Source organism: Antedon mediterranea, chromosome 7 (assembly GCF_964355755.1).
Source record: "Antedon mediterranea chromosome 7, ecAntMedi1.1, whole genome shotgun sequence".
Lineage (NCBI taxonomy): Eukaryota > Metazoa > Echinodermata > Crinoidea > Comatulida > Antedonidae > Antedon > Antedon mediterranea.
The window spans coordinates 27,065,670-27,083,925 of record NC_092676.1 but is presented as its reverse complement, the minus strand read 5'-3'; the positions used below and the strand labels follow the sequence as shown (position 1 = coordinate 27,083,925).

Here is an 18,256-nt window from a genome sequence, read left to right as displayed (position 1 = left end):
AGGGAATTAATAGAGCGAGATAAATTATATTTAATCTGTAGATTAATGGCGCTGTAGCCTGGTGCTTTAATTATGATTGCGTGCCAGTCACCCTTGTTCAAATCTATTTGTACTTTACTTAGACGTTACCTGACATTTGTATTTATTGCTTTATGTTCAGTTTTGATATCTTATTTGTTCATTGCACCATTCATCTTACCAGTATGCTCAATTTATTGACGTCAATGTCTGTTGAATAAATATGTGCAATTTGTGAGTTAAATAGAAAGAATATTGTCATGAGTTAAAATAATAAATGTTCTATTTAACACGTTGGTTTAACACCTGAACATTTTTTTACGAAAGCCTGTGCAATATAGTTCTTACCTGTGCAATAGCCCTTTACTGTGCAATAGCCCTTTTACTGTGCAATAGCCCTTTACTGTGAAATAGAACTAATATTGAATGCACATCATATAATATTAACCAATCAAGTGGCAAACACTCATATGTGATGTATAAGTTTCAATATTGCAATAGAAATAATATTAAATGGCAGATGTGATGTAAAATTTTCTACTGTATAATGCAATAGAACTAATATTGAATGGCACATGTTATGATATTAACCAATTAAGTGGCAAGGATACACTCGTATGTGATGTATAAGTTTCAATATTGCAATAGAAATAATATTGAATGGCAGATGTGATGTAAAATTTTCTACTGTATAATGCAATAGAACTAATATTGAATGGCACATGATATGATATTAACCAATCAAGTAGCAAGGATACACTCAGATGTGATATATTTAAACTAATAGTCTACACATTGTAGTGTAGTGAACACCTACTCAATGATAAGCCCAATATCCTACCTGCAACCTACAACTTCAACACCCTTTAAGCCCTTCTGGATGTGTTGAGCTTCTTTTTTCTTTTAAAAAAAATATCAATCTTATATAAATGATTCATATCTGATACAAGATAGTATCATTTATTTTATCATTTTTCATTATTAAACGTCTTTATTTTTGTAGTGTATTTTACGGGAAATAATACTTGGGTATAGATCGATAAAATTATTATGACGACATTAGATTGGATTTAGAGATCGTCTTTCGAGGTTATTAAGATTAAAATGGTAAGTCCATGCACAAAGGTGTTGATTGATGGTACTATTCCACAATTTTATATTTAACTCGCATTTTGGATGACCAATGTTAAATTCCCATAACAACCTATCACAGAGTTTTTACTATTAGAGTAGTTAATAGTAATTTTTAGTCTTTTTTTTGCCTAGCTTACCTGGATAAACCAACATTTATATTGATGAGATAGAGCAGGTTTAGAATTTATTTTTGGTATTACAAATTTCCTTTTAAAATTTCAGTAATACCTGTAGCATGTTTTTTTTCTTACTGAGAACAAATAATTAATGTCTTTAGAAAAAAGAATTCAATAAAGAACCTAAAACATACATTTTTACACAAACGTGTGTTTTACTAAAATTTTTCTTTGTTAGTTATTTATTTATTTATTTTATTTCAAAAATATTTTACGTTGGTAATTCATTTAGCTGAAGCCTATCATGCCCTTCCTCCCTTTGCTGTTTATTTCTTTCTTTATTTATTTATTTATTCTTTCTTTTGACTGGATTGCATTTTCAGTAACACAGTACTGCTTTCCAAAATGGTCCAGGTATAAATTTAAAAGTAAATAAAATTTATAACATAAATACACAGTAGGCCTAATTTAAAAGATATATACAGAACAGTTAAAAACAAATAAAATATAAAAAATAAAATATAAAAAAATGTAGGATCACTTAGATGACATAAGAGTTGCTATATTTTTGAGTTTATACATATGTTTCCCAGTTACTTTTGTTCTAGTTTCAGTTGGTAAAAGATTCCATTCCTTTGTTGCTCTGTATTTGAAGGTCTGTTGTTAACTACAGTACATCAAATATTTTAGCATTACAGATATTAATCAAGTTAAATATTGTGTAATGTTTCTAAAACTTTTTCTTAATTTAAAGTTTAAAAAAATACTGGGCATTACATGTTTAATTTAAGCATTCAAGAGTTTTTTAAATTATTATTTACTAAAAGCCAGGGCAAGTTTCAGTTCAGACCTGGTCAAACACTCTGAATCTATGAACAGGAATTGTGGGCCTAGTGTGAAATGGTCCCTTAGGAGTTTATCGGAAGATCAGTTTAATCACGGAGGGGTAAGAAATGATTAGTCACATACATTCAACAACCCAACATTTTAAAAATATGAATAACAAAATAAATTATTTTCCAATTGTTTCTTTCCGTAAGTTCCCTGTGGCGAAGAAAAATAAATAAATAAAATGAAATTAATTTTTTATTTTAGATATTGGCGTTGGCATTTTAATATGTGACAAATAAACTAGATTAATTGTATTTATCTGTCGAAATATTTTCAATAAGTAAAAAATATCTGATGGAACAAATCTCAAAAAGATACTATTAAGGGTTAATATTGTAACAATAGTGACCAATAGCTCGACAACATCGACCATCATCAAAGCCAGTTAGTTCAGTTTTTGGCCAAAAGACAGCACAGGCATGTGAAGAGAGATTACTTTTCTCTAGAACTGAGCTTATCTTCAGCCTTGGCATTAAATCTCTTTCCTCGTGAGGCCAGCCCATTGGGAGCCTCGAAAGACTGGGTTCATTTGGTGAGAAATGCATCGGCATAACTGAATTTTGATTGAAGTGGTCCGTGGCTACTTGTTGAGCAGTGAATTATTACACATTTTATCCCCAGATCTCTATTTGTAAATAACCCTGATATTACTGAATGTATCCAACACTATAGGGGGATTTAAAATTATTTAATTTATAGACAAAAGGAAATGTGTATGGGAAATGAAAATGTTGGTGTGTGCTACGCTAGTGATCTTCAGTGGAGTAGCCGAAGGAAGTTTAATAAGGCGCTGTGTTTGACAGATGTGTTGGTGGTGGTCGCTCATTTGCTCGGTAACTGGCCTGATGTCCACAGGATATAAGAGGTTGTAGAGGTCATTAAGATTCGGATTACTTAACACTCATGGTAGAGTGAACCAATCTATACATCCTCAAAGCATAGATACAGTTTTCAAACTGTTTTTTTTTGTAAATTATTTGTTGTGTACCCAAGCTTTTAATTTAATTTTACTCCTGATTATATCGTAGTCTAATTTGAACTTATTTTGTCAATTTCCTGTCTAGTTTACCTGGATAAACCAACAATAGCCCATTCTCCTCAAAGAGCGAGATAAACTCAAAAAGTAGAAATTTTCATTGAACGTCTGTTTCTACAAATGGTATAGTCCATGAACTATGCCCTCAGGTGGGCGCCTCCCCACAAACCAACATCATCATTTATATTGTAATGTAATTTAAACTTGTTTGTTTGAACATTTTTAGATGCATGTGTACTTTTTTACTCTTCGTTAATCAACCAACCAACTTGTATTATTCAATATTACTGCGGCATTGTTGTGAATTGTATTTAATTTATACTAAGCTTGTTTTTACACTCATTTTCAATTTTATTTTAAAATATCTACTCATTAGTTGTAATAGAATACGTTAACTTGATACTCTGTCGTCTCAATACACCATTATTACCGAGAACAATAATGGGTAACGCTAGAACCATCACTAAAATAAATAGAGCAGAATGAAGATAATAGTTATAGCTAGAGACTATAAAACGGATATGATTAATTATATCTCAATCTATTATTAAATCTAGAATGTATACAGATGCACTGTATAATAATTACTATTATTAATCAGGGACACAGCCATAAGTTTAACTAATACCGTATATGAGTATAATTCCATGCTCAAGTGCCCCTAATTCAGGCTAACTCTAGGCATCAGATTTTGCTCATATTAAGCAGAGACACAGCCATGAGTTTAACTAATACCGTATATGAGTATAATTCCATGCTCAAGTGCCCCTAATTCAGGCTAACTCTAGGCATCAGATTTTGCTCATATTAAGCAGAGACACAGCCATGAGTTTAACTAATACCGTATATGAGTATAATTCGATGCTCAAGTGCCCCTTATTCAGGCTAACTCTAGACATCATCAGATTTTGCTCATATTAAGCAGGGACACAGCCATGAGTTTAACTAATACCGTATATGAGTATAATTCCATGCTCAAGTGCCCCTAATTCAGGCTAACTCTAGACATCAGATTTTGCTCATATTAATCAGGGACACAGCCATCAGAGAACATTTTCGCCAGTGTAGCGTAGCAAAAAGCTATACAAAACAACCTTATTGCTACACATTTTGAAAATTGTGTAGCAAAAAATACAATACAAAACTATGTTTCTCGACTTAAAAATCAGTTTGATTAGCAATATTGCTAAACAAAATTTTTTAATGAAAATTTTCCCTGGCCATGAGTTTAAACTTTAACTAATACCGTATATGAGTATAATTCCATGCTCAAGTGCCCCTAATTCAGGCTAACTCTAGACATCAGATTTTGCTCATATTGAGCAGGGACACAGCCATGAGTTTAAATAATACCGTATATGAGTATAATTCCATGCTTAAGTGTCCCTAATTCAGGCTAACTCTAGACATCAGATTTGCTCCTATTAATCAGGGACACAGCCATGAGTTTAACTAATACCGTATATGAGTATAATTCCATGCTCAAGTGCCCCTAATTCAGACTAACTTTAGACATCAGATTTTGCTCATATTAAGCAGAGACACAGTCATGAGTTTAACTAATACCGTATATGAGTATAATTCCATGCTCAAGTGCCCTAATTCAGGCTAACTCTAGACATCAGATTTTGCTCCTATTAATCAGGGACACAGCCATGAGTTTAAGTTATTTAGGCACAAGATTTTTCTAAATCCCATTGTTAATGCAATCCGAGTATTCCAACCATAATTTTCCCAAATTTCTTTTCATCAGGCCCCCTTGAAATATACTCCTTATATATATATATATATATATATAGCAACCACTATTTGACTTAACTTAAACCATAGAAATATAATGAAAGTATGAAATCCCAAAAATAAAAGTATATTTTCTGTTTAACATTTTTTTTTATGTTTAGTGGTAGTCTATTTATGAATGACCTTTTAACCTTTCTGAAATATTCATATTAGTTATGATAATGACTTCCTTAGGTCAACTTCAGATCACTGTGGTTAAAACTATTCAGGATATTATGTCTTAGGCCCCGTTTCTACTTACAAAATAAACCGATTCTAAGTACAACATTTGTTAGGTGTTCATATTTGCATTATTAACCACAATGCAGTTTAAAGACAAAATGAGGTCAATAATGTAATATGAAATTTACCCATCATAATATAACTGTATGTATTGTAATTTGTCACACCAGAATTACTGAGAAAACATGTTTCATTTAAAACAGTGATATGTGATTTAAAGATAAATTTGGTAACATTGAAGTGGTAAGTTTATATGCTCACATTGTACCATAACATTTAAATAAATGATAACTAATTTGGACTCTATTCAATAAATGCAGGTCATACGAAGGTTAACCCAATACTAAATAATGTAACGGGTATAAACGCTTTAATACAGAATGCGGTACAAAAGAATTATACACGGTTATAATGTTTTTATTCATAATTTTACCGTTACTCCAGTGAGTGCACTCGAGGTCAGATATCTTAACTAATTAAAAAGCATGTTAATTAATTAAGCCCTCTTGGTAACAAAGAGGGTTGTGAAATTCTCATATCACTTTCAGACCAAGTCCATCTGCGTAAAATGCGGTGATGTATGTAAATGTGACCTCCCCGCAGGCGATGAACTACGGTGGACAATGCCCCTGCATGGTATTGCATTCACTTGTAATATATTACTATTGATATTATTTACCAATATTGTTTATTTTCATAGGAAATCATTCAGTAAAAATTATAACTAGTTTACAGGTTAAAAAAAAGTTTAAAAAGTTTCTATTTTTAGTAACTTTCCTTTTCCCTACTACCTTTATTGTTATTCTCTTTTGAAATCATATATTTTCCTGGCAATTATTTCGTTTTTAGCACTTGCTTATAAACGGAATATATAGATCACTGCCCTCCATAATGTTTTAATGGTACCCACAATGAGCCACTTTTGATCAATCAAATCGTTCATCATCATTACAAACTTTGGAGACATTCTGACATCACCATGGCAATGACATCTTACAAGGGATGACTTGTTTGTTGACCTTACAATCTGTGAGACCTCCCCTGACAATTCTCTCTGATTGTTCATACAATTTCTTCAACATATATATGTATTACTTTTGTGAATTATGTTGGGTCTGATTCTTTGAATTCTTTCAAAAGTCTATTTCTAAAAAGTAATATATTTGGGCTCAGATGCCGATATTAACTCTGAATCTCAGACTGCAGTCTTCGTACACTTTGGGCTCTGACAGTTGATCTAGGCAAAGCACCATCCTTTCCAACCCCCTCTCCTTTCTAGCCCTCTACCATATTATATAGATCATCAAAATCATAAAGAAAAATTGTAATGATAGATATAAAACTTAGTTTTATAATTAAGGTGGATGCGTTCGACCCAGCGTAGGCGAGATCAATGCATTATGGGTATTTTGGACGACAGTTGAACCTTTGCTAAGTTGCTACTTCCTGTACTGGCTACCATGTGGGGCAAATCGCAGTAAGCATGCCTCGAGGCAAACCTCTTAGTGGGTCGGTGGCAAGCTGCACTCACGTTCTATCTCTTCATCTGTTTTCAGATATCATAGCTTAATATATACATCACTTTGTATTCCTATATATTTATTTACACGTCGTCTATCCTTGCGGAAGGAAATGGTAATTTGTTACCGGTATATCAGTTCACATGTCTGCTGATACTGTTCCAAGTTGTAGCCTAGTAAAAATATCACTTTTTATTTCTGGTCTTTTTGTTGATCATGTTTGATATACCGTATGATGTGCTGTGATGTATTTAAAACCCTACCATAAGTTTTTTTTCTTGGCCGTTTATTTTTTTAGTATTTTAAATTAGTTTATACTTCCATACCATAATTTAAAATGTGGTATTATTTCATTTGGTGAATAATATTTTACTCATAGAGGGCATTGTGTACGGTACCCTGACAAATGATGAAGTATCCTGACAACTTGGGTATGTGTACCGTACAAGGGCTGCTGAGGGCCCTGACAAATTACAACTTTGGTACGTGGATATGTGTACCAGAGGGATGCTAAAGTACAGTACCCCGACATCTTGGGTATGTGTACAAGGGCTGCTGAAAACCCTGACAAATTACACCTTTGGTACGTGGGTATGTGTACCAGGGATGCTACAGTACAGTACAGTACCCTGACAAATTGCAACTTGGGTATGTGTACCATAAGCTATGTTACATTACATAGTAGATATAATTTGTAGATTTATCCAGTTATATTGCATTTTAAACATTCTACACGTTTATTTGATTGAATTTACTCATACTCTACAACCTATGTAAATCATTTGTACATAGAGGGCCACAAGCTGGTGTTCTATACATAGACAACCACAAATGTTTATTTATCAATTTCTGTCTTCATAGTTTCTGTTGGCAAAGATCAGTAGTCTTGCATCCACAAGGGGAACCATTATATCACAATACATTGTCGTTTGTTGAATTCTGATCTCTGTGAATGTGTATTGGTGCTATCTTGCATTTCATTAAGCTATATTTCTTATAGACAGAGTAAGTTCTATGTTCTTGTGGATAGGATAGAGAGAGATAAACACAGTGTGGTGTAATTTGTAATGTTATTAAATGTTCAAATGTATTATATAATATTTTATCATATCTGCATAATCTTAGGTGGTCTTCATTTTCGTAATATTTATATAATTTTTTAATAAATAATAAATATCTACAAATATGTTTTTTTGTAAAATTATTACTGTTTTTTAATTCAAAGCATGATGGCTAATGTTATACAGTAGTTTTTAAAAAAGAGAATTTTAGGATTTAGAAAAGCTCTTATATTGTTGATGAAGGTTGATCTTTTTGGGTCATAACATTTTATTGCTCCCCATGCCAACAAATGTTCTTTAACAGGTCAGCAGTTTTCATGATGTACGAGCATTTAACATATAAATCATCTATACATTTGTAACTCAGTATATTGTACCAGCATAGATATATATATTATTATATATTTTTATACAAGGCCAAACCTGTTTTATACAACTTATTATAACTTCCTACTATTGAAATAATTTGTTCAGAATGAATTTCTACAGGATTTAAACACAAAAAACTACAAATTCTGTCAATCCTGGTATAAAATAAACCTTTTAATTGTAATGACCTGTTAGTATTGTTTAAATTATTCAAAATGAACAGTATAGGAACCAGTCCTTAAAGACTAGGGACCACTGGATTCTCTTATTGAATATAAATAAAAATTATTTTGGCTGAATGAATACAATATACTAACGATTAATTAGATTATAATGTGTCAACCAAAATTGATTATTTATTTTCGGCATTCCCTAATAAATATAGCAATATTATATATACTTTTTTGAAATGTCATGTAAGATGTTGGCATTGGCCGTGAACTGAAGTCTATCTACAGGAAAGTGAGTTTGAAAAAAAAAGTGGGTTGTTTTCGCTTCGTGTTCTGCGTCATTTAGAAAACCATAAATTGCAGTAAATATAGGATGAATTGTGACGGCAATTAGACTTACGATCAGTATCGGTCTATTGCAAGGGATACCACTGGTCTTTTGACTATTTTTCGATCACTAGGGAGCGTTTTAAAAATGACATACTCGTTAAATTCTTATTAATGTAGTTTGAGTAAGTGCGCTCCCGATCTCGTTCAGTCGTTTGATGTCGAGAGGCGGAATGCATTTTCCGTGCCTGAGTGGTCACAGTGTTTTCAAAGGCTCGTTCTTGATTACCGTTGATGAGATGAAGAAGCAATGAAACACCGCAGTATCAAGGCTAACTCTATGCTCACACATGGACGAGCTTAATTGTCTGGAACCATCAAAACTATCACCACAAAATTAATGTTGACATTGACTGATAAGAGCATTATGCAAATTTTATGCAAATTAGTAATATTAACCTGTATTCCAGTTGTATAATTATGTGCTGTTTTTAAGCTAAAGTTCATAAATTGAATTTTCTATTTATATAGTTAAACTTATTTTATAGTATTTATGCAATTGATGAGTAATGAGTTTTGACATTACACTTATAAGAAAGTATATAAATTATATGCAAAATTACAATATACTCTATGTTAGTTGTGTATATGTAGGATACGTAGTTTATATAACTATACATACTTTAAGATAATTTGACATTTTATATCGGAATACAGAATGTTAATTTTAAAATGGGAACATTTTTAACAGAATACAGAATATCAAAAATGAGAACAATTTAACTCCAAAATAAAATTGACATATTGAGAACGTTTTATTATATCATTTTCAAAAATCTGTATTGGCTTTTAAATTATGTTTGAATTTCTACTGATATTTTAATTTATTTTCTTCCCTTTTAGGAATAAAATGTTTACCAACATCTCCATCTCAAATGCAAAAACAAAATATTTTTATCCCAAAAAAAGTTCACTTATGTCAATAACAAGTTTTAACTACCTTGTACAACATTCTTTGGCAGCTTGTACATTTATAATTTTTGTTTTTGCATACTTTAGACCCAATAAAATGATGTCAAAGGTTACTATAATATATTGGAACTATCATGTGTGTATATAAGTGGATAATATTTGAAAACTTTTTCCTGTTTCGAGTTTCTAATAATAATTTTGTTGTTGTTTTTGTTTTCCAAAAGTGAATAACTTTATTAAAACTACAAAATGGTCTATTCAAAGTCTGATTTTGGTAATTTTTTCATGTTTTTGCGGGATAATAAATCTTTGAATTAAAAAAAATTATTTTAATTGGGTTCAGTATTGCTATCCAGTAGAAACAGGCCTATAATGTCATAAGGTTGAGTTTATGACCAGACAAAAAAGTACAAATGAAATAAAATAAATATATATGACAGCTGTCCTTGGGTTAGTAGACTGTTTTATTTATATATATATATACCTGTGCAGTTTATTTGATTCATTGTAAGGCTATATGCTTGAGAGAATAAAGTATATAATAGGCTCAGGTGACCTGGTAAAATAAACAAATAAATGAATAAATTAATCAGTGGGCAACACTAATATCTTTATTAAGATATCTATGTGAACTTTTAATAAGGAAAATTAATTGAGAGATTACCTCTTTGCTGATATCCATTAAAATTTGAAAATTAGTTAATTAATTAATTTTAAAATTATTATTTAAACAAAAATATTCATACTTTAATATCAGAATTTGTGGATAAACACATTATTTGTGATAGTAATGATTTTTATAAATTGCGTACTAAATATTACAGTGACGTATTAACCAATGTTATTAAGTCAGTATCTCATTCTTATTCATGCAATTTGTTTTTGTTCCGATTTAAAAAAAAGTTCAATTTCTCAAACATTATCACATTTAAAATCTAAACTCCAGTGTCCCTGGGGAAGTGATTAGCAATCATTCCGTTGGTTACTTAATTTGGGTCGTCCGTCTGCTCCTGACCTCTTCTCCAAAGTTCATAGTTCAACAAACCTACCGTGAACGATTGAGCGAGAAGAACTGATCTAGATTAAGAGCAGCCATAGACTCTTAGATCGGCTGCATTAACGATTAAGCCACATAGAATTATCCGAAGCCATTTTAGATACTCACTTGCTCGTGATTCTATAATGCTCTTCATAACTCCGATTCTGTGAGGTGTGATTATTTCTCGACGGCAAGCACTTCTTACTCTAAGCCAACTAAGTTCAATGTTTTGAAACTAATCGATCGAGATGACTTGATTTCCCCCTGATCCATGGCGTCTGATAAATGATAAACGAGAGCGAATACGAACATTTTTAGTATTACACTATATATATATATATATATATATATATATATTTAGATCAATGGTACATATATTGGTGTGAAAAGCCAGCCTGATGGCGAATTTTTAAATAATTTAATGAAATTATATCCTGCGTTTAGTGTAATTCTTCATGATTTACGTTGTGATTTTGGGACATGGTCATTAATTTCTTTACTAAAGATGCAAGGCATTTTAGTCATCATAAAATCTTTATGGGTTAATGAGTTCAAGGTAATGAACATTAAAGTTGTTTTACTTTATTTATTAAGATATTATTTATCTTAAGAAAGTACAAGCGTTATTAATCTATACTTAGTCTAAATGCTCTTTTTTAAAAATTGAATCATGGCCGTAGCCAGCATCTAAAATTTTCAATTTTCACCACCCACACCCAATCCTCAAGCACAGATCGTCACATTTTATATTAATAATTGTATTTTTAAGCATCTTTGCCTTGTCAGTTTTTAACCTCTTGCTACGGCCTTGTGAAACTTTAGTCAAATTTAAAGGTTATTAAAAAAATGATTGCATAATAATGGTACTGAAGCCTGGCCTGGCATACTTTCCTTCTAAATTTTTGGTTCAATCTTGAAATTATTCTTGCAAGGAGAAATAAAAAACTGTATAAAAAAGTTAAGTATAGTAATTTTACATTACTATTAATTAGTCTCATCTAATACAGTTTGTTTCCATGACAATCAGTGAATCGGTAACCAAGGCAACTGTAACTATGGCACCTATAGCCAGGACACCTGTAACTATAACACTTGTTACCATGTCATCATAAACCTGCACATTAATAATGTGACAATTGACCTTTCAATGTTTATATAGCATGATTCATGTATAGTATAAGTTACATGAGTATCATACGAATGTGCTGTTACCATCTGTTTTGCAGTCAATGAATGTCAATATTAGTTAGTGATTATCTATACAAACATGGAACTGTCTGTCCGTTTGAATGTACTCCTATCCGGATGCTTTAATATATAACGCGCCAATGTTAATAAGTGTTGGCTTTGCAGAAAATGTGGTTGTTGACTGTTATACTTATATACATACGGCCATACTGCGTTGAAACACCGGTTCTCGTCAGATCACCGAAGTTAAGCAACGTTGGGCCCGGTTGCGTTCTGGATGGGAGACCGTCTAGAAATCGTGGCGGGTGCTGTATATACTGGAGAGTGATGGTGTAATGGTAATATCGGACTAGCATGTGATAGGCATGGGTTCGAGGTTATCTGTACCATACTAATTGCATCCTTAGGCAAGATGCTTTACTCTCATTGCCTAATCTGGTAGGCGCTGCACTGCTGATTGCCGTGGGTCCGTGGAGGGCCTAATCCGAATTTCCTTACTGAGGACAAATATTAATACAAAATACAAAATACAAATAATAAAGAAAAATTTAGTATCCCAGACTTGTTTCTATCTTCATTTCCAGGGTCCATCTATTGGTTTTGGCGGCATTTTTATGGTATCACATGCTTCTAACAAGGCGACAATGTTAAAGTGTTGGCTTTGCAGAAAATTTGGTTTTTGATCGTTGCTTATATATATAAAAGAATTACATTGTACATACAAAAGAAAGCGTAGCATCCCAGACTTGTTTCTGTCTTCATTTCCAGTGTCCATCTATGCTGGTTTTGGCGGCATTTTTATCTTATGACACGCTTCCAATAAAGCTGTAAAATTTCACTGTACATAAGTCATACTATTTATTGTAGTGAGAATAATAATTTGATTGCCTGTCACTGAGCAGTGAAAACAAACGGTCAACGGTTTAAGATAAATTGTCCAAAGTTTAGATGAATTGTCCACGTCTGAGATGTCCGATCATATGTAGAGATTAATCATCTAACTCGGCTCTTTATGGATTCAATTTCACTTCAGACTTGTATACAATAATACAACTCGTATATTTCTCGTCAGATAAAAACCAACGTAAGATTGATGGTTACATTCTTTCTGTAGAACACTTTCGTTTCAGACGCATGTTCGTTTTATCTTTGCGTGATTAAAATGACAAATTGCGCAGAAAACCGTAGCGTAAAATTCTGTACACATCTTTATCAATTATTACTGCCAGAGTGAAAGATACCTTGTCAGACGGGCCTATCCATCTCATGCTGTTGACTTTTGTATTCTCTAGCTTGTTTTATTTCTATTAGACCGGGTAATCAATTGAACATATATTCAACTAGGACTGATAAATTAGTAGGTAGGTCGTGAGATGACAGTGATCATAGATACTAAACATACTAGAAGTTAGTACAATCCTTTGGAAACAGAAATTTAGTACGGATATATTGTATGGGAAGGGGGTGGATTTAAATTAAAGAATGTTGACCTAGGCAAAGTAACTTAAAACGTTCAGAATCATTTTTTTAATAAAACTTTTGAAGGGATGTGTTTGTACCTTCAGCACTTGGTACAGTTTTCATGATTTACATTTGTGATTGAAAACCAAAAAACCCCAGACGTATAGTATTTCATATTTTAAAAAAGATATTTTCATTTTCAATAGATAGAGGGCTCTCTAATACATTTTGGGATTAATATTATATAATCATTTTCACTTTGTTAATTTAATGAAATATTTCTTAAGAAATGTTAATTTTACCCAAAATGAATTTTTAACTTTTACTAAAATTGATCTGAAGATTTTCTCAAATTATTGTAATTTATTAGTATGACAAAAAAGATAATTGTATTAAAAAAGAATTTTAGAAATATTGTACTACAGGTATTGTACAAAAATAAAAATATTATCACTTTACTGTTGTTTTTACTGCCTTCAATATGTGCAAGAACACATGTTTTCAAGTTACGTTTTAGCATATTCAATTGTAAATATAATTGAAAAGTTATTTCAAAGGCACACTCCAGACCTACATCTATTCAAAGTTTTAATCAACTGCCCTTGAGATTTCTACAAGAAAATTAACTTTGTTGAATCACTAAATAAAACTTGTTTGAGCTTATGTTAGAGGTCAGTTATACTATCGCCTTGATTGTTGTGAATTGGGGGAACTCCTGTGAGATAGGAGGTATCATTGATTAATCTAACATGGGTAGATAATACAGCTGCTCTTCTGGCTGCACTTAAAAGTCTGTCTCTAGTTAGATTTATAATTCAAACCCAACATTTAACAGATTGGAAAGAATAAGACACATCTCATGGGAGACGGTAGGTCGTGAACTGCGCTAGGCTTCAACACGTGTTCACTGACCATCTGGGATGATTTTGTTGGGATCAGATGAAGAAAAATTCATCATATGTTTGAAGAAATCACATGAAAATACTGAATGTTTTCTGATTTTTCTGACCTAGGTAATTAAAGAATCAGGGATGCGTATGTAATTGAGAGCGGTCATTGGCCGTCATCAGTTGACATATTTTGTACTTGACATGATGGGTTTCTTTTCTGGCGGTTTATATAGGTAAAAGTCAAGTTACTCATATAGGCTGATCAAAAATCAATTTGTCAGTTGTCAAATAAAAAAAATATCAACCTGAATCAATCTTAAAACATACTTAAGTCATTTAAATGTTTTGAAGAATTGTTGAAAATACTATTACACAGTGAAATGTAAAATGATTACTTCAATAATAGTTTTATAAAAAATAAATGTATCTTTAATTCTATTGGCTTAATTTTAAGCCTGTATATCATTTGCTTTATTGATACATTTAAAGTTTGTGATACATCTTTAAATGTAAATACAGGTACCGTATATTTCGGTGTATAAGTCGCACTTTTGACACGCAAATTTGACCTCTAAATTAAGGGTGCGTCTTAATACACCGAACATAAATGCCTCACCACACAGAGTGTACATATCGTCACCTCGTTGGCTAGGCCTGAGTAGGCTAGGCCTAGCTACAGTGTACTAAACGTAACGGCAACCTGCTTCTTCCTAGTTTTCAAGGCATTTTAGCGTGATGTTATACTAAATATGATGAAAAGATTTGTTTATTATGGAGCTGTTTTAGGCGCTCCGATAAAATTTCATTTGTAAACGTTTACGATTGGAATAGTATTTATTTATAGTTATACGCACGATCGCCGACCGCTGTACCCCCAGCGCAAGCCCTTCTTGGCGGCCACATGTACGGTATTCGACTAGTATATTCTCCAGGTGATTATAGCATGGACCTAGCGTACACACTTCTCGGATACATAGATACTAATCAAATACAATTGTCCGTGAAAACGTGCGCCCTCTCGAAATGATCGAGCGAGGCTAGTCCACACACGTGCGTGTTACACACACGGTCATGCAATCGATGTTGCGGGTGCGAAACTCATGGATAACAAGTTAGAAACAACTTGTTGAGGCTGGGCGCGGCCGAGCCTAGGTAAGAAAAACCTAAAAAAGGACGCTGTTGTAGATATAACAAAATATATTATTACAATAATATTGATTACAATTTAAAAAAACATTGTTTTGATGAAATATAAAGTGCGTCTTATACATCTACGATATAAGAAATACCGATATTTTACTCTCAGTTAGGGGGTGCGACTTATACACCGAAATATACTGTAGGCCTATATGGTTTTTAAATAAAACATGAAGCATATATCAACTAATCAAACCTTAAAATAAATGTAACTTAAGATTTGAATAGACTGCTGATAGATTTTAGATTTGATTCTAATGATTTAAGTTAACGAGTGCATGTATTGACAGCTGTCTAAAAACTATGGACAGTCAAAATAGACAAAATTTGTGTACAAGACAAATACATGGCAGTAACATCAGGTTATAGGAATTATTATTGAGCATGCTCAGTAAACATTTTTTTGAAAGTTAAAAGCCTAAATTGACCAAGTTTTAATAATTATGTATAAACTGTTCCTGTGTTCTGTTTGTAATCTATTTGTTCTATATGGCATGCATTTTATAGTCTTTCATACAGTATTTTTGTCAACATTGGCTGTCCATAGCTTTTAAACAGTTGTATAGCAGCTGTAGTTTGTACATTTCATAAAATAAAACCAAAAACTAAATAGATATTTCATTTGTCTGTCTACTAAACCTTTGGCTATACATTTCTTGATTATTTTTTCTGTTAATGTAAAAGACGAGAATCTCTCAGTGGAGACAAACGGCGAATTGAAGCTCTGACTAGAAGCGTGCATATTTAAAACCTAAGGGATATGATGTTTGTTTTATTTGTGTAATCTTCATCTGTCACATCTAAACATTACGGTACATCTCTATTTATTTGTTCTGGCTATGGTTCTTGATAATTTAAGATTCTTCATAATTTAAGATTCGTAATCTTGGCTCAATAAATGATTTTTTGTGTTTTTATTTTTCACTATTTTGAATTACATGAGTATATATTTTTATAATGCATAATAATCATTATTTTAATAAGTTATAAAAGTTGTCAAATCTATATTGGTAAGATTGCCTAGCAGGTTGAATTCTGTGTTAAAGTTAAAATCAGGTTTTTTTTATAAACCTCGTCTGACAAGTTGTTTGAACTCCTTTTTCTGCTCTCAATCTAGGATGACCTTTTCAAGTTTAAAATACAAATTCTTAGCAAAAACTCAGTTGTCTGTTAGGCAATAGTATAAAACAATGTTTTAATTTGTAAACTATTACACATTTTGTTGAAGATCATCATTATATATTTATCAATTCCTATGTTAATGGTTGTTAAACTGCAAAATTTCAAAAATAACGACCGCAGAAGGAGACAAAAAGACTGCAAAATGAACTTTATTGTAAGTTCACCGCCAAATAAACACACTAAATTGAATTAAAATTAATTGGAACACATTGATATTACTGTATCTCACAATTGTTAATAACTATATATGTATTTATTAAAGAATAAAGTATATTATTTTATGATTTATTTATTAGAGTTTATATTTAGGTTAAGTGTACTTTGAACTATGAAATTAAAACATAAAATAATATAAATTTTCTGTAATTTGTCTTGGCTTTTTAAATGCAGATTTTAACCATTTTTATTCAATAATCCAAATACAAATTACAGTACTTATGTTGAAGAAAGTTAACTCGCTAGATCACAATAGATAACAATTAGAAAAATAAGAATAAAATTATGCAATTTTATAGTTATTTAACTACTTTAAAAACTTTATTTTCAATATATGAAAGACATTTGATGAAATAAGAAAATTTCACATTACAATGTCATAAGATCGCTCTGTTTTAGTTTTTACATGTGACATTTATTTTATGCACATTTGATTTTTTTTCTATAAGAATTCCATTAAAATGTAATATAAAATTTGAACCGAACTGCTCCATTGTATAATAACTTTCCACTTATGTTGCCCCTTCGGGGAATTCTTACAATATTTCTCAATCCGCTAAGAAAATTACATGGAAGAAAATAAAACTGAAGCAATTATTAGAGCAACGATGGAAAAAAATATCTGGCTTTTTTCAACGATAAAAAATTCCCATCGGAGCAGCTTTTTAATATATGCTCTTACCTTGTTAATAACGTGTACATGGTTTTACACAGTGTAACTTTCATTGTGAATGTCGATAGACGTTAGAGTTAGAATTACTATTTGCCGTGGCCTTGTATTGTTGGAATATAATGTGCGTTACCTTATGGGGTTACCTTTTTGTTAGGAGACCTTGAATTTAAAATTCTCCCAATGTCATAATATTTGTTTAATACTGTTGAGTTATTTTTAATCACGAGGTCATTTAACTTCTTGTATTCTAGAAGGCGCTAACATTTTTACAATTTTTGAACCGATGATGTAAATACTTTCGAGAAAATATGTTTTATTCATTCAGTAATAAAACCAAATTTTTGTCTTCTTAAAACTGACTTACATACATCATTTAAAAGATCTATGTGCAACATTATTTTAATACACAAGGTAAAATAAAACACAAATATTATTTAAAAACATTTATTGTGATTCGAACCATAGAACTTACATTTGAAGGTTATCAACCCCTAAAGAACTTTCAACCTTATTATTATTATTTTTATCATTTCTATAAACATGTGCCGTAATTGTTCACAAACAACGAGAGTCACAACCTACGCATAATTTTTCAGCCATTACCAGGGTAGCTTATTGTAACTTCCAAGGTTAAAAGTACAGAAACTACACAAAAAAACCGAAGAAACATTCATAAACACCGCATTCAGTTATGCGTTATCGTATTATTTAATGACCCAGATGATATTTGGTTACCCATACAAAACATGTCCTACTCAATATTTAAATTATAAT

The 18,256-nt window shown here is 31.6% G+C and overlaps 1 protein-coding gene and 1 pseudogene across 1 annotated transcript in view; both read left to right on the top strand.

Annotated features, from left to right (window-relative positions):
- The window catches only part of LOC140055174 (retinoic acid receptor alpha-A-like), a 130,186-nt gene that overhangs the window by 34,295 nt on the left and 77,635 nt on the right, over positions 1-18,256 (top strand). The window lies entirely within an intron of this gene.
- Positions 12,060-12,180, top strand: LOC140055800 (5S ribosomal RNA; annotated as a pseudogene).